The following is a 25,683-nucleotide window of genomic DNA, read 5'->3' as shown; positions in this document are numbered from 1 at the left end:
TTGCAAGCGTGAAGCCCTGAGTTCAAGCCCCAGTCCCAACAAAACAAACAAAAAAACCCAAAAAAGTGTTCCACCAAACCTTCAATATAGGAGTTAGGTCTCTGAGGAGTAAAATCTTCCAATTCCATTCTGTGCCCAAGGGCCAGTTTTTACATTGGGCTCTCCTTTTGAAAGACACCATTGGATGCAAGGGACCAGCCACTAGGTGTCACCACAAACAAAAGCACCTGAGTTAAGGACATTCTCCCACCCCAACAGGCTCCCTGTAGGCTGCTGACCTCTTAGCCAGTGCAGGAACCTATACTACCCATACAAACCACACTCCAGTCAGCCTGGGTTCCGGGGAAGATCAATCCATTCCTTCTGAAAGTCCCACCTAGGCAAGGAGTGCTCTAGTTTACACTGTCACATTCCCCAAACCCCTTTCATTTTTCTGGAAGCATGGTAGGTGCTGACTAGAGGAACATCTGTTCTGCATCAAAGAATCATTTCACATGGGGCCCAAGTTACAGAACAATCCTACCCTCCACATCAGGGACAAATTGGTGTCACCCATTTCTCTTGGCTATTGTAGCCTTGCTGTCCCCAGGACACTTTACACTGTGATTTCTAAGGGCCTGATGACCATCTAGCCGTGGGCCTGGATTGTCAGCAGGGTCTGACTGGAACCAGGTCATTCCCATATCAACATACTTCCCTGGCAGAGGTTGTTTCTTAAGCTGATTCTTCATGCTTTGGGAAGATTCCTGACTTGGCATTTCTCTAGTATTTTCAGGCTTTGCTTTGGGCTGATTCTGTCCTGCTGTCTAACAGGGGAACGCCCCTGGCTGGATGTGGGGCAGAACGTGGCCCAGAGCACACATTCCTACCCTTTGTATTCCAACCCAAATGTTCTAGAAATGTCATGACTGGTCATGATTCTGTCCTAATCTGCAGTAAAGGTATCAATATGAAGAGAATTAAAAAATAAAGAGAATAAATCTTAATCACCCAAACAACAAAGATAGTGCAGCCACTGGTGTACTACAAACATTATAGTATGTTTAGGTTTGTTGCCTGTCTAAGTAAACGTGCCATTAAATTTTCATCACAATTCTAACAAGCATCAGATTCACTTCACTTGGGAATTCTGATTTTCCCATGAAGGGATCAAAACTGGTCTCCATTAAGATGTGCTTAAATTACATAAACTTAAACTACAACTAATTTAGATATTAATTATTCATCCAATCTCAAACCTAAGAACCAAAAATAAAGATGCTTCTCAGTATGGTCTCAGCTATGCCCAACTACTGTTATCCCAACTGTCTAAGTGGGGCAGTATTTCCCTTCCAAATCCTGAGAAAAATTTTCAGTGTTAACTGTCCAAGTCAAAGATGAGCCAAAAAGAAAGGAGAAATGGAAAGAAACAGGCAGCTGTCAATTACACAAATTGACATTTATGCAAATGGGAAGGTCTGTGGTTATATATTATATAATAGTAAGCCACGAGTTATATGAAAACTGGATGCCATGCCAGAAAATATCATCTGAATGGGCAAACACAAATACCAAAGTACTTCCAACACACATACACACGAACATGCGTGTGCGCACAACAGCTTGTGGTTCTGAACCCACCTCTCTGTTGAAGGAAGGCTGGCTGGTCAAGAAAGGGCAATGAGGAAATGGCTCCCAGCCACTGTGAAGGATTCACATAGAGAACCATAAGGCTTATGGCCTGAGAGGCCACAACTGTACTCCCCAGGAGACATTCAAGGACACTGATGCCACACTTCTACCCAGCCTCTGCATGGACCTAATATCGACCAACACATGACCTTCATCTTTTAACACACTGATCTCACTTTAGAATAATTAAGAGGGGGACGGAGGCACCTACAGAACATACAAGAATATGACATGTGGCCACTGGATGGCTAAGGTCATCCCTTGGGTCTGTTTGAGAAATGCAACAGATTCTGATTAAGAGCTTGGAGAGCTGCCCTCCCTTGATGGGCTCGAATTGTCCTAAATACAAACATAGCCATCTTCACTCATTTTTATTTATACACCTAAAGTTAATACTGTTTGAATACCACAATTATATATATTAAAATATCCATTTATACCCAGGGGGCTCTTGCACCTGCTAAGAAAATACCAAATAAGCTCAGGCAGGGCCAGACCACAGGGAAGTTCTTTAGGTACACATGACCTCTGACCTCTGGATCATAGCATTTGTCTTTTGTTTAGTTCATTTTAAATTCATCACAATGTATTCAATCTTAGCTGGGGATGTAGCTAAGTGGAAGAGAACTTGACTAGAATGGGTAAAATCCTGGGTTCCATCCCCAGTACCACAAACAAGTAACAAAAACAAAACACCACTGGGCGCCAGTGGCTCATGCCTGTAATCCTAGCTACCAGAAGGCAAAGATCAGGAGGTTCAATGCCAATCTGGGCAAATAGTTTGAGAGCCCTTATCTCAAAAAAACCCATCACAAAAAAGGATTGGTGGAGTGGCTCAAGGTATAAGCTGAGTTCAAACCCCAGTACCAGAAAAAAAAAAAAAAAAGATAGATTTTAAATGCTTACACTTAAAAATGAATACATATTTTTAAAAAGTTTATATCAGACAAAAATGTCAAATAATTGTGTGACTCACAGAGTTTATATAAAATATTAATCCAGAGTCTGCATCAATCTTAGCCTGAAGAAATGGGCAATACCAAACATTTGCCATACAAACTCACACATCAGGCCCGGTGATGTGGCTCAAGTGGTAGAGTGCCTGCTTAGCAAGCATGAGGCCCTGAGTAAAAGAACTAGTACCACCAAACCAAAAAACAAAACAAAATAAAACTCACACATCAGATGGGGACAGCTCAGCAGCAGAGATATGCTTAGGGTCCTGGGCTCAATCCCCAGCACCACAAAAAAAAAAAAAAAAAGACCCCCTCATCTCTAAAGAAATGAGTATCATGAGGTAAATGAAATGAGCTAATCTGAGAGTCTCTATCCTGGTCTCCCAGACTACCCCGAACCCTACCTGACACTGTCCCATGAACACACAACAGAGGCCTTTCCCTCAGGTCCTTACCTGCTTCTAGAAATTAACTTCAGGACAGCAGGTACTCAACTGTGAGGGCAGGGCTGCGGCTGGGGAGAAATAGAAGGTGCCACCCTGTGGAAACACAGAACACGGGTCATGGGAGGAGCCAGGAGGTCCTGGTGGCTACTGCAATGGAGACTGGCATACACACCCCACACTGAGGGAGCAGTACCACTGGCGGGAAGCTTGTGGCCATGCGCTCTGCCACAGTCCAGAAATACCTGTGTGTCAGGCAAGCCCAGAGGATCTGTTCCAACACCTCCAGGATAGGGTGCTGACTACAGCACACAGGCCCGTCATTTCCGGCCAAAGCAGGTCAGCCTGCTCACAAAGCACACCTCCTCCCCTAGGTTAGTCACCCAGTCTAGAGACAACATGGACCAGAATGATTCACTGAACAGCTGATGGACAAGTCCCACACCTGCATGAAATGACACTCTACCCAACAACTACCACGTGTGTTCCAATGGTGCATCTGTCTGCTGTGATCAGGGAACATCTGCAGCTGTCTATGCCAAACTCAAGTAAATGGATATATGTTACATGTACATATGAAGCACAGTCAAAGCTCATTTCATACCAACTAGCCTGGCCATAGGTCTACCTACCTTAACACACCTCTTCCAAAAATGGAAGAATACTGCCTACTGACTCCCACACAGAACTCATCACTCAGGTCACATTTACATGCTAATGTGGTAAAGCATGGCCCACCAAGGGGCCAGGGTGGTGAGCCCTGCCTACAGCTCCAGGGTGCACAGGCCTCTGAGCCTCTACATGCTCCAGAGCACCTGCCTTACAGGTGGCTCTTAGTGCTCAGGTCCATTATGAGGAAAGGCTTAAAAACAATAAGAAATGGGCTTTGGAGGAGGGGCACAAGACAGCATCCCCACTGTCTTCAGCGATTTCTACACAGACAGCTGTGTGTACCCAAGAGGCTGAGAAAGACATGTTTTCCGGAGAAAGTAGGACTTCAAAAGCCTCCTCTAAAGTCAGGCATCACTCTAAATCTGTGTCTCTGTTGTGTTTGTCCCTTCATTCAGAGGATGGCCCTGGGAAGGAAGAGCGTTACCCACACTGCCACCCCCCTCTGCCATCAGACCAACCCTATAGGAACAGTCCATTTATAGCAATTAATTGCTCTGTTATTCTTCCAGATATCAAAGTACCAAAATACCAAAAAACCCTGGGGAACATTCCACCCAAGTCCCCATATTCCTTCAAAAAGAGATGAAAAGAGAACCTTTGCCACTTCAGAGGGACTTTAAAATCTTCAACTACCGTGACAGCCAATTATCCTTCCTCTCTATAGGGCTCAGGCCCTTCCAAGGAGCAGACAGGAACTGTGTGTTATGATATTTAAGGGAAGTTGTGCATTTACAACTTTAAGGGAAGGGGTCAGAAGGATAGGACAGTCCAGGGTTCCCATCCAGCTGTCCTATTGGGCATTTATAATTAGGTCAGCATTCCCAGTTTACTGAAAGGAAACTGAGGCTCAGCACACCACCAGGCAGGAGCTGGTTTCTGTTTTCAGTTAATTTTTGCTGACCGGCTGTGAAGCCTAAGGCCGGTCACTCTGCATTTCATTTTGCCATTTGTAAAAAGATCTCCCACTCTTGCCATGGGCATGAGATGTGGAGAGGAGGCTGGGCAGTGGCAATCTTGAAAAAAAATTTTTTTTGCAGTACTAGAAATCAAACCCAGGGCCTCATGTATGCTAAACAAGTGTTCTATCACTAAGCTACATGATACATCCTCCAGCCCCACCTTGAAATTCTTAATAATTTTTGAACAAGGAGCCCTACTCTGGGCCCCACAAATTATATAGCTGGTTCAGAATGAAAAAAAGGAGGTCAATGTTCCTCCCCAAACTGCCAAAGGTCCCATAGCCTAAGTAGACACTACCTGAACTTAAGAGGATTCGCCAAACTGTTCTAGGTATACATTGTCCAGTACCAGAAGGGAGTCTACAACATGGAGCCTGTCTGCCAGAGATAACCAAATGGCTGAGGAAATCACACTACATAGGCAGAGAAAACAGAACAAATAAGATACAATAATGAGCCAAAAAGATATGTTAGATTAAAACACCAAGTACTCCCACAGTGCCAACCACAGATCACAAACTGTGCCATGTGCTGCTCCCGGAGGAGCTCAGAGCAGAAGGAAGGCCCAGGGCCATAAGCCAGCACAGTAAGTGGCAGAACAAAGAGGTGACAAAGCCCTGTGAGAATATAGCAGAGGGATGAGTTGCTAAAGGCTCTGGGGAGAAATCACTGGAGATAGGTCTTGAAAGATGAATAGGAGTTGGCTACCAGAGAGAAAGAGGAAGGAACAAGGGACAGACATTCACTGAACAATTATTGGGCATCTATGATAGGCAGACATTGAGAATATACAAGTGGATCAACTTGTGATGAGGGGAGACAGATAGCAATCAAGTCATACCCAGGACAATGCATCTCAGACACTGTGACAAATGACAATGAAGGAAGTGCAAGGAGCCCTGGAGAGATGCTACTGGAAGCCCAACCTTGGACTGCAGCTATGGCTGTGCAGACACTTCCCAGGTTCACAGTGATGGGCTGAAAGACAGGCCAGACAGCTAGGACTGAGAAGTTTAGAAGCAGAAGGACAATGGAAGTGAACTCATCCTTCAGGGAAAGCTGGTGCTACAGTGAGCATCTGCAAAGGGAGTCAGAATCAAATACAGTAACAACTGGGCCTGGGAAACACCAGGGCCCTGAGTGGGACTGGGAAAGAGTAGGGCCTTTAGGAGGGGAGCCACGTGAGTCAAGGGGAAGAGGCACGAGGGGGCCTGTGCAGCAGGAGGACACCTCCAAAAGGACATACAAAGCAGTGAGGACACAGGAGCAGCCTAGGCTGCAGCAGGAACACAGAAGGGCAGGGGCCCATCTGAGACCTCTTCAACTGTGGTGTATCAAGCCCCATTATGGGGTATCTGAGCAAAGAGTAGTCTTCTGAGGAAACTGGGGTCTAGGTGGCTCAGTGTGATGACTGAGTGTAAAGAAAGAGGACGAGGCAAAGGGACCCAGTGACAGCTACTTGGGGCCATGTAGGGCAGGGAGGGCAGTCATGTTCAGCTGTGTACCTCCCAACCTTGATCAGGTCCCACTGCTCTCAGGATCTGTTCCCATCACAGTACTCATTAACTCAGTGATTACCTAGGAACCCCCTTCCCTCCCCCAGCAGCAACAGCCAGGGTTGCTTGGGCAGCATCTCAGCTGCAACAGACAAGTGCTGACACACCAGCCTCCTCCCTTTGGCTGGAGGCCCTGCTCCTTCTGGGTTTTCAGCTCTCAGGTCCTCTCTCTTCTTGGGGCCTTTCAGAAACTCAGTGCTCACTCAGAGTTGTCACTGCTTACCACCTGTCTGTCCCCACAAGGGGCAGGACAGGAGCACAGTCTTGTACCTTTCTGGTTCCTTTCCTCCATGGTGGTCACACATGCCTCTGTGCCAGTTGCCTGTGACTGCCCTTTATCCTTAGTTGTGCCTCCTCCAGGGAGTATCAGCTGATAGTGACAGAGGGTCTCTTCAAGGTATCACACACAATAGACTCAAACAAACCAGGGAAGAGAGAGGGCTGAAAATACTAAAATGTGTGTGTGTGTGTGTGTGTCTAGGAATCACATCATAAGAGTAGGGCAGAGGCAAGGAGAATGCAGTGACTTGGAAAAGGTCCAAACAGATTGGGGAGGGGCCAAGAATTGGCACGGCATGGCTTGAATCTCTCTCTCTGTCACACACACACGGCATGGCTTGAATCTCTCTCTCTGTCACACACACACACACACACACACACACACAGCATGGCTTGAATCTCTCTCTCTGACACACACACACACACACACACACGCACGTACGCACGCAAGCACGGCAGTGGCTAGGGTGATTGGATTGCAAAGAGGAACCACCTGAATTAACATAAGGCCCTCTATGGAGGGCCTCTTAGTTCTGAAGAACTGTGCCAGACAAATTTCCCAGCCTAGAAATAGGAAAGCAGAGCTCAGCCTTGGAGGATCCAGGGAGGGCCCCAATGAGCCCAGCTCAGGCCTTTCTCCAGGATAATGGCTACCTTGGGAGGAGGAGGAGGAAAGCACCATTGCAAAGCCTGCTTAGGGGAGGATACCGAAGTTCTGACCACCACAGTCCACCACAGTATCTGCACTGTTCACCTCCAACCAGAAGTCAGGAACTAAAAAGAAGACAGACCAGCTGCCCAGAGCTTCTCTCTACCACCTAACTCCAGAGCAAGATATATGAACCAGAGTCCCTAGTCATCAGTTCAGAGTCTGCTGTCCGAAGAATGCTGAGGGAGATGGGGCAGGAAAACAGAGCCACTGACCCAACCCCTGCAACAGGTGGTACAGAAGTTAGCCCAGTGTGGCCTTTCCTCCATCTTCTACCTCTAACTATGTGATAAATGGAAATATGGCATGGAGCAATGCTAAGTCAAACAAGAAAAACACAAAATAGCACATAAACCAATATGTAAGTGGCCACATAAACAGAGGGAGGAATCTTACAAAATGAGAGTGCAGGCTAGTTCAGGGCTCCACAACTGACTGCTGGACATTGGGTGAGGGGATACTTGAGTGTACTGTTTCTTGCATGTCAGATGGCATCCTGCCTCTGATACTTACCAGTGTGTGGACTTGTGGAAACATGTCCATTCATTTCATCAACAAACTTACTAAGCACCTATGTACTAGGATACATCAGTGAAAAAGTAATCAAAATTAGTTCTGCATGCATTCTAGTGAGAAGGTAAATCGGATGACAAACAAAAGGTAAACAATAGGTAAATAGTAGGTATGGAGGGAGGGACAGGTGCTAAAAAATCAAGTAGGGTAAGGAGGATCAGGAGTGTCAGGATGGGTAAAGGTGGCGAGGGGGTGAGCTGGGAAGCAGAGCTGGGTAGAGGACCTGCGGTGAGGCATCAGGGGAAGAGCAGAAGAGGGAGCTGGTCATTAGAGCCGTGGAAGCCTCTGAGACAACCTACTTTGACCTTCAAGAGCAGAGCAGCCACTGTGAGGCTAGGAGCCCAGAAATGCCTGGTTTGCCTTGGGCTATCAGGGCCACCCTGACTGCTGAAACAGAGAAGAGGTCACAGGGAGAGAGCAGAGGGAGAAGCAGAAATCTAGGCAAAGCTGCTGGTGTCTTGGAGTAGGAGCAGTGGTAAGGGTATTCAAGCAGTTAGGCTGCAAACACATGGCACAGGCAGCCCACAGGCCCCAACATGCTGTCGGTTGGGGGGTGGGGTGGCAGCAAGGGTGAATCCTAGTTTTGGGGCTCAGAAACTGAAGGTCAGTATTCTGATCATCTGAGATGGGGGAGAAACAAGTGGAATGGTTTAAGGGAATGATGAGTTGATTTTGTTTTGTTTTGTTTTTTGGGTTTTTTTTTTTTTTTTTTTTCAGTGTTGGGTATTGACAAATCCATAGCCTAGCACATGCTAGGCAAGTGATCTACCACTGTGCTACACCCCAGCCCAAGAAGCTGAATTTTAGGCAGTGAGAGACCTTCCCATCACTAAATGTTGGTTTCCTTACCTACAGAGGGGGAGTAACAACGGCACCTGCCTCAAAGGTGGGTTGTGAAAAGTAGAAAGATAACATAAAAAGAACACTTGGCACAGCAAGCAATCGACAAATACTAGTTCCTATTACTAACATAAAATGAGAAAACAACAGGAAACAAAAATAAACAAACACTAAGCCTTCAAAGGCTTAAAATTCCCCAGCTTCTTTTCCTCCCTTCTTCCTCCAAGTTCACCCATTGGTTGCCGTCCTGAATCACTGGGGATACTTCACAGGAGGGTCTCTCACCCTCAGCACTGTAGACATTTTAGACCTGAGAATTCCTGTTGTGGGGCTGACCTGAACACTGTAGAATGGTTAGGAGCATCCCAAGACTACCTACTAGCTACCACTAGCACAGCCTCTCCAGTTCTGACAATCAAAGCCATTTTCTCACATTGTCCCCAGGAAACAAAATCACCCATAGTTGAGAGTGCTACTTTAAAGAACTAGTTGTGGGCTGGTGGAGTGGCTCAAGTGGTAAAGCACCTCAAAACCAGTAACAAAAAATGGGGGGGTGACAGAAAGAATTTCTACCTGCTCCATTCTGGGTAAGTAAAGTGCAACAACCTCCTGTACTCAGCCTCCGGAGCAACCACCTTAACTAACAAATGGCCACCACAGCTTCCTCAACTCAGAGTAGGGCTTGGCATTCTGGACTGCATTCTACCAGCATAGTGTGAGCAACAAAGACCTGATGATGGCACTGGCAAATCGTGCAATTTGCAGGGCGCAGCACCATTCTTAGGGGGTGAGCTGGGATTGGGAATTTGTCCTGAGGTTGCCATCCCAAATTCAAACCTGATCCAAGCTCCTTCCTGCTGCGTGAAGCCAGGTGATGTTGCAGAATAATAGTAATTATTGTTGTTGTGCCAAGCATGGAGTCAGTCAAGTTCAGTATATTGTCTTGTTTAATTCTAGTCCTCACAAGCCTGCACAGTAGGAATTTTCCCATTTTATAGATGAAATAACTAAGTCTCAGAAAAACTAAATAATCTGCCCAAGACCATGGAGCCATAGGCGGCAGAGCCTGCGTTTGAGTCTGGGCTTTGCCTAGTATGCAGCCCTCTGGCTCAGAAGCTGATAGAAGTACTATCCATTTGAACTGAAATAAAAATGAAAACACATCTTACAGGAAAAGAAGAAAAAAGGAAGCCAGAGTCCTACTACTGCCAACCATAGATCAACTGGAAAATTAGGCACATAGAAACTGGATATAACAGGTGTTTCATGGGATCCAGGGTGGTGGAAGGGAGACCCATAGGGACATTACTAGGCAGCTGGGGAAAATGTAAAAGGAAATACTTGAGATGAGAATGTTGTATCAAAGTTATACGTGTTGAGTTCCGCAGTATGTTGGCTCTTAGAAGACACAGGTTGAAGTATTTAAGGGTGAAATGTCTCCACGCTTGCAACTCACTCTGAAATGGTTCAGAAAAGTGTATATGTGCATGCCTGTATGTGTGTGTATAAGACAGAGATAGACAGTACACAAAGCATATATGGCAAAGCCATTCACCTTGGTGAATCTAATAAAGGGTATATGGTGTCTGCTGTACTATGGGCATCCACAGCTTTTCCACAGGTTTGAACACAAAATTACAAGCTGTAAAAACATCAAAAGCCACTGGGAAATAGTAAAAGTGTCAGGCCATGGGGAGGGACTCTTGAAGACTCTGGGCCCAAATCTACGGCCTCACATATGCTAGGCAAATGCTCTATAATAAGCTACAACCTCCAACCCATAGAGACTTTTTTTTTTTTTTTGACATTACTGGGGTTTAAACTCAGGATCTCAAGCATTCTACCACTTGAGTCATGCCTCTAGCCCTTTTTGCTTTAGTTATTTTTCAGATCCAGTCTTGTACTTTTTGTCTGGGCCAGCCCCAGACCTATACCTCATGCATAACTGGGATTATAGGTGTAAACCACTGTGCCCACATATAACAGGCATCTTGATTGTCACAACTGAGAGTATGCTACAGTTGGTCTCTGTATCCATAAATTCAGTCAACAACAGATCAAAAATATTCAGGTTACTATTTACATCAAGCTCACATTGTACTTGGTATTATAAGCCATCTAGAGATGATTTAAAGTATACAGGAGTATGTACATAAGCCATACGCAAACCCTACACCTTTTTACATAAAGGACATGAGCACCTGCAGATTTTGGTATCCACACATGGTCCCAGATCCAATCACCTGAGGATAGTAGGGATAACTGTACTGGATAAGAGTCAGGAATCAGTGCCCACAACAAAGAATTATCCATCCCCCAGGTCCAGAGTACCAAAGGTGTGAAACCTGGCTTGGTGGCCACATCAGCGTTGTCAATTGCACCAGGCTCCTCTTCACACTTCTGGGCTTTTACATCTGCTATTTCCTTGCCTAAAACATCCTTCTCTCCCTAATTCATGAGACCCAGGGTACTGACTATTTTCTGCTTCATGTTGTAGCCTCGGTCTACATACCTGTCTGAACTGCTTTGTCTCAGGTCACCGCTCTAACACTGCACCAGGACAGTGTCTGAAACCATTTCCACCACCAGATTAGATGCTGCTGAGGACAGAGGGTATCTTTACAGGCCCCACACAACCTTATTCTCAAAACTACATTAAAATGGACCCACATGTCTCATTAAATGTAATTCTCTTTCTCATATAACTCATAACAGTAGAAGGAGCTGATAGGTTTTTTTTTCAGGTCTCCACTTTTGAGCTGTTTTTTGTTTTGTTTTGTTTTGTTTTTTTTCAACAAGGTCTTACTGTGTAGCCCACATTGGCCCTGAACTCACAATCCTTCTGCTTCACCCTCCTGAATGCTGTGATTATTGACATACACCACTGTGCCTAGCCAATTTTAAAAATTTTTATTTTTTTTTCTGGCAGTACTAGGGGCTGAACTCAGGGTCTTCTGCTTGCTAGGCAGGTGCTCTTCTATTTGGGCCACTCTGTCAGCCTTTATTTATTTGTGAGGCAGGGTCTTTCTATGTTATTCAGGCTGGTCCTGAACTCTTGGGCTCAAGCAATCCTCTTGTCTTCGCTTTTTGAGTAGCTGGGACTACAGATGGGCACAACCATATCCACTTCCTCCTGTAATTTTTGACACCTTCAATAATTCTAAAATGTCAGAACCTGCTGTCTCTTCTAGCCCTGGCTTTCTAGCTAGGCAGGAGCACCTGGCAGGCCTGCTTTGCCGGCCTCTGCAGGACTAGATCCTAAGCTGCGTCCTTAGGCTCTGCAGTTCTGATCAAGAGCTGTGGAGATTTCATCTCTGCACAGTAGGGGAACAAGGACAGAAGAAAAGAAAGGCATTGCTGGGTTTAATTGAAAAAGAGATTCTGTTTTCCTCCCAGAGAACAGCTGGAGCCCTGAAACCTGGCCAAGTCAGGGTCTGAGACCTGCAGTCAGGAACCAGCACGCCTACAGAATCCGGCTAGGATCTTCCTCTAAGTCAGTCTGACTCAGGACCATAGCTTCTGGTAGGTTCCAGAAGGGTCAGCAATGTAGTCTACAGTCCTAGTATATTCATAAGTGAACCATCAACTTCTGAGGGGATGCAAGCACCCCTCACTCCTGGGAAGAGGTCCTACAACCCAAAGCAATCTTCACCAGGGCTCTATCTTGGCGGAAAGTTTCCTGAGCAAGGACATCAAAAGTTCTTCCATGTGAACTGTGAGCAGAAGGTCCCTTTCACTTTCATATGACCTAGATCAACACCAGTGCTACCCCCACCATGCTGCCCCAGCTCCCAAGGGAAAGTCAATTTGCAAGTGGTCAACTTCAGGCTGAAAGGACCAGTTCCAAGCCCAATAATCCCAGAGAAGGAGCCTGGCCAGGAAGTTCCACATAGGTTGGGTCAACTCCAGAGAAGGAGGCCAGAATGGAAATTTCAACCCATGGGAGCTCCATCAACCCTGCTGTCCACAGTTATGTCAACTCTTGCAGGGCCACAATTTAAAATTCTAATTAATTCAGGAAGTTTAAGACTTTTGTAAAGAGGAAGTGGGAAAGCTGACACAGAGCTATGTATTTGTCAGAAGGCTGTTCCAATTTCCCATGAGCTGTATATTGCCCCTTCACTATAAGCCACAGACATGTTCAACGGCCCTACTGTCACCGGGGCAAGCCTCAACTCAGAGGCAGGCCTGGGCACAGACAGCCCTGCTCTTCTAGGGCTTCAGGGTTGCCACAGACGATCCCAGGACAGGCTGGCTGGCTCAAGAACCACCACCCTCCCCAGCTCTTCTCCCTTGCCCCCCACATTCTCTCAAATGCTTCTCTCATTAATTTCCTTCCTATAATTGGGTCAAATAAACAATCCAGCTGAACTGAGTTTGCTACATCCCCTCCAAATCCCAGGGCCCTGGAGAGCCAACAGCCTCCTGTCATGAGAATTAGGCCATTAAATCAATTGGATGGCCTGCAGAATGAGGGCTCAGTCCCCCAGTTGTGCCCCAGAGGTGGCAGGCTTTGCCTGCAAGCCAGCCCTCCTCACCCTTTCTGACTGCTCAGATCTGGGAATGGTCATCCTGGGATCAAACTGGGAGCACCAGGGGTGGCACCTGGGTTTAACTCTGCAATCAAACTAAAGAAAGTTGAAAGGGACATTGCCTCTTTCCAATGGGCTCTCAGCAGATGGCAAGGATTCATGATACCACACAGTTAATAACCAGTACTCATGATTTGTTGGGGTAACTGCTTCTGCTCCACTGCACAGGCAGTGACCTTCCCACTCCTCTGCCCTCCAGCTAACTCAGAACAAAACATAATCCAAGGAAGAGGAAACCTCCCCTGAAGGGACTGCTGAGGACTCAGTTTCCTTCCTCCCCAAATGTTTAACAAACTGATAAATCAAAATACAGAGTGTTTTAAACAATGACAACTTCATAATCTCCCATGTGTTTATTCCATTAATTTGTTGGGGAAATTGTCTCAAGAGGAACATTACAGATGTCTGAAGGCACAGAAATTGCTGGCTGCAGCTTAGGTGAGGGAAGATCAGAAAGCACAACCTCTAAGGAAATGGGAAAACACAGCACCTGATGCAGCAGGATCCACACACAGCCCCCTGCATGGTTTGCTCAAGGCCAGGGCCACCATGGAACCAGGTGCGGTGGTTCATCCAAGCTACATGGGAGGATCAAGGTCCAAGACCAGCCCAGACAAAAACACAAGACCCTATCTGAAAAAAATAACTAAAGCAAAAAGGGCTGGGGTGTGGATCAAGTTGTAGATTGCCTGCATAGCAAGCACAGGCCTTGAATTAAAACCCCGGTACTGCCAAAAATAAGAAAAGAAATGAGCTTGGAGTCCACAAGGGCCAGTGTGTGGGCTCCAAGAAACTGTCCAGTTTGCCAGTGGGTACAGACATAAATACCAGAACTGGGCACACCCTGGTAATCAGCCCAAGAGCCAAATCCTCACCTCCCATTTGTAACAATGTCCCTTATTCCCAAAGCCACCAAACCTCAAAAGGAAGCAGAAACGCCCTGAAAAACTGGTCTGTGAAAGTGCTCCCAAACCAGACTCCTGGTTTTAAACCAATGACTCGCCCAAGACTGTCACATTTCACAAACAAAGGCCACAAGTCTTTAGGAGCCTGTATTCACACTCGGCAAGCAACACCTGCCCTCCTGAAAAAACTCTCAGCTGACAGGAAAAGGCTTATTTCCCAGGTTCACAGAAAGAGGTTAATTCCACTATGCAGTCCTTTGATGGTATTTCTGAGTTCTGAGATTTTGTTTCCATCACAGAGAACTAAATTTCCTTGCAAATTTACTTGTAACACAGAATGTAATGTTTAAAAAAAAGCCACTGACACTAAAGCATCAGTTGACAGCATGCTAGTCTACCTGCTTCTAGAAAAGTCATTCAAGTCTGCCAGAAAGATACTTTGTCACAAAAACTTCACTAGTCCAACCACCAGTAACTCATGCCTGTAATCCTGTAATGCCTGTAATGCCTACTTGGTGAGGATGAGCTCTGGAGGCCCCAGCCAGAAGAACCCATCTCAACCAATCAAAGCTGAGCATGACGGTACACAACTGTCATCCCAGCTACCTGGGAAGCATAAATAGTAGGATTACAATTCAGTCTAGTCCATGCATAAAGCGAGGCTATTTGAATAATAATGCAAGCAAAAAGGGCTGGAGACATGGCTCAAGTGATAGAGCACCTGTCTAGTAAGCCCTGAGTTCAAATTCCATATGGGGGGTTGGGGGTCTGGAGGAAGCCAGGTGCTTGGTGGCTCACCCCTATAATCCTAGCTACTTAGGAGGATGGAATCAGGAGGATTGCAGTTTGAGGCCAGCCCAGGCAAACAATTTGAGAGACCCTATCTCCAAAACTAACCAGAATAAAAATGGACTGAAGTGTGAATCAAGCAGTAGAGCACCTGCTTTACAAACACAAAGCTCTGAGTTCAAACAAAAAACAAAACTTCTCCAGTCCAAAAAAAAAGAATAACATACCCAAAAAATAACTTCCTAGAGAGAATATATATGCTACAACAGCAAGAAGAAACCAGAAATCCAGGACAATCACCAAGGTCAGCTAGATTAAAAGGTAAAGGATCTGGGCCAAAATAAATTCCACTGGAGCACAATTGGGTTTTTTGATTTTGTTTGGTTGGTTGGTTTTTGTTCTTTCTCCTCACTGTTTTTATTTTGAAAAACTCAAGAACAGAAGAGCTACAAGACTAGTACAATGAACATCCAAACACCCTGCACTTACAGTCAGCACAGTTAACACAGCTATATTTCTTAGGCCAAGCTGTAGGTATGGAGGGGTATGTATGTTTCTTATTGTGTGTGCATGTGGTGCTGACTAGCAAGTCCAGAGCCATGCACATGCCAAGCACAAGTTCCTCCAAAGTTACTCCTAGCCCCTCTTCTTTCCTCAACCATTTGAAAGTAAGCTGCAGACATATTTTGCTAAGTACCTTCTCACATCTCCTAATGGCATTCTCTTACAATGCCATTATCACCCCCAAAGAATCTCATATTGACCCAGTAGTATTGCTGCTGTACAGCCATATCCAAATTTCCCCAATTCTCCCTCCTGCTCAATTTGGCCTTTACTGGTTTTTAACAAGGGATTCAGTCAAAGGTGTCAATTGCATTAGGTACCCATGCTCTTTAACCTCATTAGTCTGGAATGATTTGTCAGCTTTTCTTTGTTTATCACAACATTAACTTTTTTTTTTTAAAGTCCAGGACCATTGTCGTCAGCATTTCCCACAATCTAGATTTGTCCAGTTCTTCTGCAAAATTTGATTACTTTGAAACACTATACCTGACATTATCAATGTTCTACCAGAGGTACATAATACCAATTTACCCCATTTCTGGTGATGCCAGGTGCTATGGTTTGGATCTTAAATGGAACCTTTAAATGAATGATGCAGCCAGGAACCAGTGGCTCATGCCTGTAATCCTAGCTACTCAGGAGGCAGAGATCTTGGTTCGAAGTCAGCCTGGGCAAATAGTTCGCAAGACCCTATCTCAAAAAAACCCATCACAAGAAAGGGCTGGTGGAATAGCTCAAGCAGTACAGAGCCTTCCTAGCAAGTATGAGGCTCTGAGTTCAAACCCCAGTATGGGGAGAAAGAAAAAAAAAGCTATGTAAGACAAGGCTTGGGCGGGGAATGTCTTCCTCATTTCCTCATTGGTACAGCCCATGACTAGCATGCATATAGCCCTGGATTTGATCCCCAGCATGGTTTTAAAAAAAAATGTTAACTGTAGTCACTTTGGGGGAAGGTGAATGAGTGCCTATGAATCCAGGGAAGGAGGCAGACTTCACTTATTTTCACCATATATAGACTTTTGAATTCTTCACTATATATATTAACTACTCAAAAAAAAAGGATTTCTTTAAAGGAATGGCATGGGGTAAGAAGATCAGAATGAAAGACATTCTTCCTCTGGGTGGTCCCATGAGCCCAGGGCACACTGTCTGATGTAGAGTACTTCAGTCTCTACCACCCCAGCTCATGGGCTTATAAAGATCTCTTCTTGCATAGCAGATCTGGAAGCAAGAACAGATGAGTGTCCAAACCTGTCAGGCAGCAGCAGTAGGATCTCCTACTGCTCTGCACTAGTTCCAGCTGTCTGCACTCTGTTGAGTACTCCATAAGCGCTACAAGGGTTCTCTGGAAAGGAGGCAGAATTGAGGGTCTGGAAGGGTGCCCCTACAGCCAGCTGGTTGTCTGAAAGTCTCATCATATCATCCTAAAAATCACCAGCACCCCATCCTCCTGCAACCCCAGCAATTAGCCAAAGAAGGCCACATCCCTGAGGCTATAGGCAGTGTTAACAGTGCTAGCAGATTGGGGGTGGGGCTTCCTCAGACTAGAAGTCAAGTGTGCAGTGTACTGTCAGGAATGGGTATACCCAGCCCAGAGGTGACCTTAGCAGGGGTTCACACAGCCTAGTTAGAACTGACCTTGGCAATTACCACCTTTTGCTCTCTCCTTTGTAAATAAAATGGCATCATTCAATGGCTCAGAACTACCATTTTACAAGCTTAAAGTCCCTATATTATCCCCAGAGTACTCATACCTTCATGTCTTTATACATCAGCACCCTCCCAACACACACACACACACACACACAGGAGAAACATAAAATTACAAGTGTAAAATCATTCAAATAATTCTCTACCTGGAAGAAACCTAGGGAATCCAAACAGGTCTTATTTACCAGTCTTGTAGCAGCAGAATATTCAGCCAGGGTTGGGATGGGTCTCTGGGGCTGTAAGGCCTCAGTCTAGGCAGGGAGGTCAGAGCTGACCCATCTCCTTGGAAACTGGTGCATGATTTGTCTGGTGATTTAGCAGGAAGAACAGGGGTGGGGCCCACATAGTGACAGGTGTTTGATCCACAAGGGACCCTGATCTCTGCAGGAAGCCCCACTGGCAGAATCCAAGGTTGCCAAATGACAGGCGGTAACTTCATTTGCCCTGAGCTTGTTATTCAGTTCAGGGATGCAGACCACGGGATTCCAGCAGCAGGAAACATGTGGGTTGGATACTTGGGAGATATACAGGCCTGAAAAAAGCTTAATTGGAACTGGTCTCAAAGCCTCCTACCCAGCAATCCGTGTGGGAGAGGAGATGGAAGTGGGTCACATTCCCTAGCTACAGCGGCATCACTGCAGGTTCCAACCACACTTGAAGAAGTCCAGCACTGAGTGACCTGGTCTCCTCACTAGGCTGGTCACCTCTTAATCAGACATAGTGATTTTGTACTAGCGCCAGACTGAAGGGGCAGCCAATTAGCACCAGGAACACTGTACACAGTGACATGTCAGGGACTGGGTAAAAATGTCACTTGGGGTTACACCATGTTATCCTGGCACCTTCCTCTTCCTCCAAATGTGAGAAGCCACCTCTGCCAGCCTTTGCCCTCTCTACCCCAGCCCTGGCTGAATGGAGAAAGGAACACTGTGTGCTTTCCCATGAACTGCTGGGCCTCCCTGACCTTGGTCTCTGAAGAAATGTGAAGCCCTGGTGCTGGGCAGCCTTGGGGAAGAAGAACTTGGTCCCATCCCCTCTGCATGTTCTGACCCAAAACAGGGACATGAAAACTCAGGTGTCCACATATACCAGTTCCTTCAGGAACCCTGTAGGCACACGAGAGAGTCCCACAGCCCACCTGCCCGCCACCATATGCCTGTTTCCCAAATTGGCAGGGGGAGACCTATCAGGCAGGAAAAAAATTCTGGAGAGATGAGGTCAGGTGACTGTTACATAAGAAAGGCACCAGGTTGGGGGTAGAACTTCAAAATCCAGTCCTCCAATCAAAATCTCTGGGAAAAAAACCTCTCTGTGATTATTCCTAAAGCAATAGATCAAGGATTAAGGCTTTAATGGAAGTGTAGTTCTTCCTAAACATGGTTGCCCAAGTACTCATTGTGATTAACGATGCCCACATCAAATACAGTCTTTGTCACTTGTGACACAGAAGGGCTATAATATGTTAACTCTTCCCCTGTTCTTCTGGGAAGCCAAAGCAGCCCTCCATCTTAATGCCCACCTAGGGCAGGTAACCACTGGGGCATCCAGAGCATCTGGAAGCTCTATCCTGACTCTCCTCTCCAGATTTCAAAACACCCTCACCAAAGCACATTCTTCATTCATATGACCCTGCTAGATGAAAAGACTCTTGGTCCTAGACTATAAGTTTGTATGGAGAACTACCTTTATCCCACCTACCAAAATATTCCCAGTACCTACAACAGTGGCAAGTTATAATAAAACCTCACTAAATATTTTTCAGTACTGGGGATCAAACCCAGGGCCTTGCATATGCTAGGAAAGCAGTCTACCACTGAACTGTACCACCAGTCCCTAAACATTTATTAACTGAATCAATGAGTCATTAGAAGAAAGAATGAATAGAAGACAATCACTTATTGATATCTCTGTCCTTAGCCTATATGATAAAGGACATCAGAATCAGAATAAGAAAACAACCCCTTCAGCTCCCTACATCAGGGAAAGGTCTTCAATTATGGTCTTCAATCATATTATGATACAAAGCATACACCTGCTTATAGAAGATTATACAGAACAACACAACCATGAAAAACGGTGACACATTTGTGACCGAATTTCTCCACATTCCTGGAGAAACTTTAGAAGAGAGGAAACAATGTTTCGGTCTGGCTATGCCCACCACAGAAGGACACTTTTCCCTCTGGGGACTACTGTCTTCACCTTTTTAACAAGGTTTTGTGGAGAACCAGGGCATAATAGGTTTTTTTTGTATTTATTTTTTTTCTAATGGGACTAAGGCTTTGAACTCAGGGCTTCTGGCTTCGAAAACAGGTACCCCTACTGCTTGAGCCACACTTCCAGTCCATTTCGCTCTGGTTACTTTAGAGATGGAGTTCTTGTAAACTATTTGCCCAGGCTGGCCTTGTGCTGTGATCCTCTTGATCTTAGCCTCCCAAGTAGCTAGGATTACAGACATGAGCCACCAGTGCCGGGACACATAATAGGTCTTTAATAACTGAGTATAACAGCGGCTGGTGCCCAGTTCTCTTTCATAAAAGAAGTTCAAAAGCACTTTGGCACAAACATCATAACGCCCCTGGGAACTATGCAGATACAAAGTATCATTAACCCAATTTACAGTCAGGGAAAGTGAGGCAAAGGGAGGTTAATTAGCTTGCCCAAGGTCAGAAAACATAAGGAAAAGGCCTAGGATTTCAACTCTTTTCGGCAGCCAGCAAGCCAACCCTGGTGACCTAAGAATGTCAACTATGGTGGGCTTTAGAGGGATTTTTTTTGTGTTTCTGCTGAAAAACAGTATGTAACATGGCAGGCACAGCTTTGCTTGGGAGCCACACTGCCTGGGTGTGAATCCTAACTCCGTTCCTGAGTTACCTAACCTTTGCAGGCCTCAGCTTCTGAATATGTAAAATGGTGATAACTGCACATGCAGAAACTATGGTGAGCATCAAATAAGAATGCACATTACCATTCATTTTCTCATTTTCTAAATGAGTACATATCATTCTCATAATAAGAAAACAAGTTGTATGAGAAAGAGGCTGCACCTACTCTGTTCATTTTTAAGAAACCATAGATGACATGTGACTAACAAGCATTTCAAACTCTGCCAATAAAATGCCCCAGGACCCTGAACAAGACTTGTAAAAACAAAAGTTCTATTTGGTTCCCACTAACTCCTATTGGCCTCTCAAGGTTGGCATGGTGAGATAATGGACAACAGCACGCCTGAGGGAGGATCTAAAGTTAACCACTGCACCAGGCTAGAGAGGCCAGCTCTGGGTTCCTGGCAAGCTGTGCCCCTGGGTCCGAAATGCCTTTTCTCTGAGCTTCTAATTCCTCTCAGCTCAGACCAAAGAAAGCCTATGCTTTCTAGATACCACCAGGTTCCTATTGAGTGACCAGACAGGACATACTCAGAGGTGACAATGTGGACTGATTCTTTCTACAGGGGGCCTGGTGGTACTTGGTAGGAGACTAGAATTGAAGAGGAGGCAAGAAAACAGTGCATTCAATCTTGATATGTCAGAAACTCTTACATATGTAAGCACACCCTTGATGCACATACGAACAATAGCAAAACTCCAAGGTCACTTAAGAGTCACTGTGCCAAGATAAGAAGCTTTGAGCTGGGGGTATAGTCCCATGAGAGAGAGAGAGAGAGAGAGAGAGAGAGAGAGAGAAGGATTTTGTTAAGACCACGAATCTTGGCTACCTTGGTCTTGGCTATGTCCCCAACACCTACAACAATGATAAGCATATGGTAGGTGCGCAGTACGTCAGTCAATTTAACAAATATTTACTGAGTTTAGGCACTGGGCTATAACAGTAGACATAAACACACAAAAAATTTCTGATCTCAAAGCTTTAATTCTGGTGTGAGGGAAGAAATAAATTAAATAAAGGTGAAATAACAGCTAAGTGCTAGTAGCTGTTCTGAGCATCTAAGAGGTAGTGCTTAATTTAATCCTCCTCTGAGGGAGGTATTATCATTTTACACACGAAGAAATTCTGACACGGACAGGTTAAATTACTTGCTAAAGATCACACAGCTTATGATGGCAGAACCAAGATCCAAACCCAGACAGTCTCCACACAAAATCCATGCTCTAATTAAGAGCTATACTTCATATTTGCTGAGTGTCAAATAACTACTTGGTCAGCACCCTCAGCAGCTGTTCCCTGGGGGCCGGGCTGGAAAGACAGCAGCCCCACCAAGGAAGGGCTTCCCTGTCCAGTGAGCATTGCAAACGACAGGCTGCTGGGTTTCCACCATGTTGCACCTGGAGAGGAGTCTGCAAGGAAGCACAGGCTGATGAAAAGACATGGTCAAGCTGAAGATTTCTGGGTTCTAGTTTTAGGTGCTATGAGACTATTATTTGGTGACTTTAAGACTTTGCACAGGCACCATTCTAGTGGGATTTAAGATAAATCTAATGGAGAGCATGGCCTCAGACAGCTGATATGCTCTCTGAGCCATGTACATACACATGGAACTGAAAGAGGTAGAAACTGACAGGCACCATAAGAAAAGATACAAATTATGATGGAACTTCAAAGGAGTTACCCAGCCTCTGGGAGCCATCACTGCCCAACCATAAAACAGGAGTCTGGCCTATGCAACCTCTAAGGTCCTCTAATTCTGACACCACAGATTTAGAGTACCATGGAGATCAAGCTTAATTCTGATTAACAGTTCAAGTTTATAGCTACTCAGGTATTCTCCCACCTACAATGAGAATTGTCCTGATTTGTTTATCTTTTTGGGTGCTGGAGATTGAACCCAGGGCCTGGCACACTCTACCACAGAGCTATATCCTCAGCCCCTCTAATTTCTTTGTTCAACATTTTACAACAGAGGTAGGGCAATAATGTTTCCAGTTAAATAATGCAGCTGGATGTGGGAACCAAGGCCAGTGTATTCTTCCCCACATCCAACTGCTTTTTAAACCCACAAACCGTTTCGCATCAAGAAGGAGGTGACCTGTTCTATGACCATGTTGTTATGATGTGGAGATTGATCTAAGTTAAATCATGAGATCCACCAAACTATAAGCACAAGGAGAGGAGTCTTATCTTATTCACGTCTCATTCCCCAAATCTAACACAGTACCTAACTCAAAGGGAGGGGAGAGGAGAGGAGAGGAGAGGAGGAAAGAGGGGAAGGGAGAGGAGAGGGGAAAGGAGAGAGGGGAGCAAAGGAAGGAAGGAAGAAAGGAAGGTAAGGAAAGGAAGGGGGAGAGGGAGAGGGAGAGAGAGAGAGAAAAAGAGAGAGAGAGAAAAAGAGAGAGAGAGAGAGAGGAAGAAAGAAAGGAAAGGAAAGAGAAAGACAGAAACAGCTGAGCATGGTGGTGCAGGTCTGTAATCTAGCACATGAGAGACTGAGGCAGGAGGATCAAAAGTTCAAGGTCCACCTGTGCTACATACAGACCCTGTCTCAAAAAAGACAAAAACAAAAAGAAAACTTAAATCAGATTTTTTTTGTTTTTGACAGTACTTGGGTTTGAACCCAGGGCCTCTAGATTGCTGGCAGGTGCTCTATCATTTGAGTCATGCCCCCAGCCCCTTAATCAGATCATCATTCCTCTCTGTTTAAAATACTACAGTGTACTCTTATTGCACTTGGGATAAAACTACAAAATCTTTTTTTAACCTACAGATTTTTAACATTCTAGTCCCTAGCCACCTTCACAGTACTAAAGAAATGATTCTGTTCCTTTATTTGTTCAGTCATCATCTGTCCTCCCTCCCTAGAATGTCATCTCCAGATCGAAGGGACTATGTCTTCACCATTGAAGTCCCAGAGCATAGAATGGAGTGTGGCACATGGTAAGTGCTCACTGCTGAATGAATCTCCATCCCACAGAACTGACTTGTATCTACAAGGACCACTAACTCCACCAGGAAGCCATGAATGACACAGTGGCACTTAACAGCCAGCACCTTTATTTATGGTTCAAAGTCCTGTTTCAAATCTGAGGAAGCACTGGCATCTCTGGACACTTTAATGGCACAAGAGATCAGTTATCACTTAGGGTCCAGAGCCAGGAACAAGAGCCCAGTGGTTGTAGCAGGGAGCTAAGAGCCAAGGCACTTAGAACCTCAAGACAAACTGACTTGCCTCCAGGTTCTTTACCAACACACCCATTGCCTCAATTTACCCAGTGGATGGCCAGGCACACTTCCTTAAGATCTGTGAGTGACAGAAGACAAAATAATTAACAGCTATGGCATAGTTAGATCCTCAGATAGAAGGTGCTGCAAGCCACACGTCTCATTATTCATAAAACTCTTGATCTGTGATCTGTGGCCAACATGATCCCCACCCCCTCACTCGCCCCCCCCCCCCCCAACGCGGGTTCTTCTCATGAGCTAACCTGACAGAGGTACTGCTCAGACAAGTTGGGCACAGAAAAGAGGGAGGGTTGCAGAGCCTAAAGACGTTGGGTGTCCACACCTCAGGGTCTTGGTTGCCAGGTTCAAGAAAAAGGAAGTGGCTGGGGTGTCCAGGTAATGAAAGGAGGTGAGAAGTGCAGTTTGGGGGGCCCAAGTTGTTAACTTGCAGGTTTACCTGTACCAGTCCTCAAGCAAGGTGAGACATGTGCCTCCCATGTGTACCTTCCAGGAACACTTACCAGAGAGAGACGGAATGCAGAAGACAGTTAAATCAAACTAGAGAGAAAGGAAGAACGGCCCGGTCGCCAGACCTTGGCCGCGTTTAGTTGGGGAAAGATGAAGAGTCAGGACGCTGGGAGTGGGGCGCAGGTGAGAACAGGCAGGGAGCAATGGGACCAAGAGGGTGGGCAGGCGATGACAAGCGCGCAGGCACAGAAGGGTTAGCAACACGGTGGGCGGCTGGGACACCTGTGGAGGCGACCCCCGGACGAAGGCAGGACGGTGGTCTGCGGCGAGAGGCAGCGGCGCCAGGCAGGGCGACGAGGCCCAGCCCAGGCCAGGACGCCGGGCCGGGCCGGTGGGTCCGAGTGGGGTCGGGGGTGCCCTCCGCGGCCCCTCCCCGGGAGACAAAGGGCCGGCGGCTCACCCAAGCCACGGCGCGGCGCTAGCCCTACGCTGCGGGCGCGGGCGGGCCTCGAGCTTACCTGGGCCGCCCGACCCGGCCGGGCCGGCGGGGGCTGCGGGTCCGAAGCACGGCGCGCGGCGGCCTGTTCCGGGACGCGCTCAGCCCGAGGAGCCGCGGCGGCGGCGGCGGCAGCGGCAGCAGCAGCAGCACCAGCAGCAACGGGAGCGGACGCCTCAGCCTCCGCCTCCCCTCGGTGAGTCACCGCGGCGGGGAGGGAGGGAGGCGCCAGGCCGCCGGGGGAGGGACCGACGGAGGGGGCGGCATCTGAATCCGCGCTGGCAGCGGAGGCGCGGCGACGGAAACGCCCCGAAGGGAGGCAGGCCGCGGGGGGGCGGGGCTGAGGGGCGGGGCCTATGAGCAGGGTGGGGCCTCGCATTGGTTAACCAAGCACGTAAGGCGGGACTTCCCGCTCTGGGGCGGGATCTGACCGGCGCGCGAGGTCACTTATTGGCTTTCTCTGGAAGAGAGGCGTGACCAAAGGTTCGGGGGCGGGGCCACGTGGTGGGTGGAACAAGGTCGCAGGTAGTGGCCGAGTCCGCGTCGAAAGTAAAGGGGAGGAGCGGGCCTGGTGGGCAGGGATGGCCTGCCGGGGCTTGGAGGAGGTGGCTAAGACCTGAGAGGGAGGAGCGGGGGCAAGGATGGAGCGGGCGCTTCCCTAAAGCCCGGGTGCCAGTTCCTGGATGCTCCAGGAGCACAATGGTCTCGTAAAAATAATCGTCAGTGTTTAAAAACCAGAGCGGCTAGGCGGGACGAAATCCGGTGAGGTCAGTTTACCCGGAACCCCGGAAAAAGCTGAAATGGAAGAGGTTGCAGAACATTTAGGGGCGTGTTCTTCTTGCGTTGTTGAGCTGGGAACCTTGCTACCTTTGAAGCAGTTAGGCCCATTCTTAAATTTGGAGCCTAATCTGGGACCCACGGAGCCCGGAGAGCCCGGGGACGGGCCTCATTGGGTCGGATAAACTCAGAATGTTGTGTGTGTGGTAGACAGGGCATTTTTCATGGTGAGGCAGGAGTCTCTGATTAAAATGTTTCTGTAGGAAATCTGGCTCTACGTGAAGAGAAAGTACAGGGAGAAACGGCCCTTTAGGCAAAATTTGAATTATATGAATTGTTTTTAACACCTGCCTTCCTTTTAAAGAAACATATGTCTTTTTTTTTAAGTACTGGGATTTGAAAAACTCTGGGCCTCGGCTGGCAGCAGGCACCCTCTACCACTTGAGCCACACCCCCTCCCCTATATCTTTAAGTGTGGTCTCGTTTTCAGCATTTTAACTTGTCAGTTGCGTAGTGCTACTAACCCCCAGTTCAGAAGTAACCCACTTCTCCACAATCTTTCTTCCCACGTCTTCTCTGCCCCACCTTCCTCCACTGCCCCTACATTTTT

At 46.7% G+C, this 25,683-nt stretch overlaps 1 protein-coding gene across 7 annotated transcripts in view; it reads right to left on the bottom strand.

Moving 5' to 3' along the window:
• LOC109698426 (beta-catenin-interacting protein 1) overlaps window positions 1–24,444 on the bottom strand; it is a 134,116-nt gene extending 109,672 nt beyond the window's left edge. For 2 of the 7 annotated variants that reach the window (XM_074081412.1, XM_074081414.1), the window contains exons 1-2: window positions 24,319–24,387; window positions 3,083–3,166 (exon numbers count right to left, since the gene is read on the bottom strand). The gene's annotated coding sequence lies outside the window, so the exon portion shown is untranslated. Of the gene's footprint in view, window positions 1–3,082; window positions 3,167–24,318 lie in introns of all 7 variants that reach the window. The other 5 variants (XM_020156851.2, XM_074081413.1, XM_074081409.1 and 2 more) reach the window with 5 other exon arrangements.
• Window positions 24,445–25,683: the final 1,239 nt, after the last annotated feature.

This window comes from Castor canadensis, chromosome 7 (assembly GCF_047511655.1).
Source record: "Castor canadensis chromosome 7, mCasCan1.hap1v2, whole genome shotgun sequence".
In the NCBI taxonomy this organism is placed as follows: Eukaryota; Metazoa; Chordata; class Mammalia; order Rodentia; family Castoridae; genus Castor; species Castor canadensis.
This window is presented reverse-complemented; position numbering and strand designations above follow the sequence as displayed.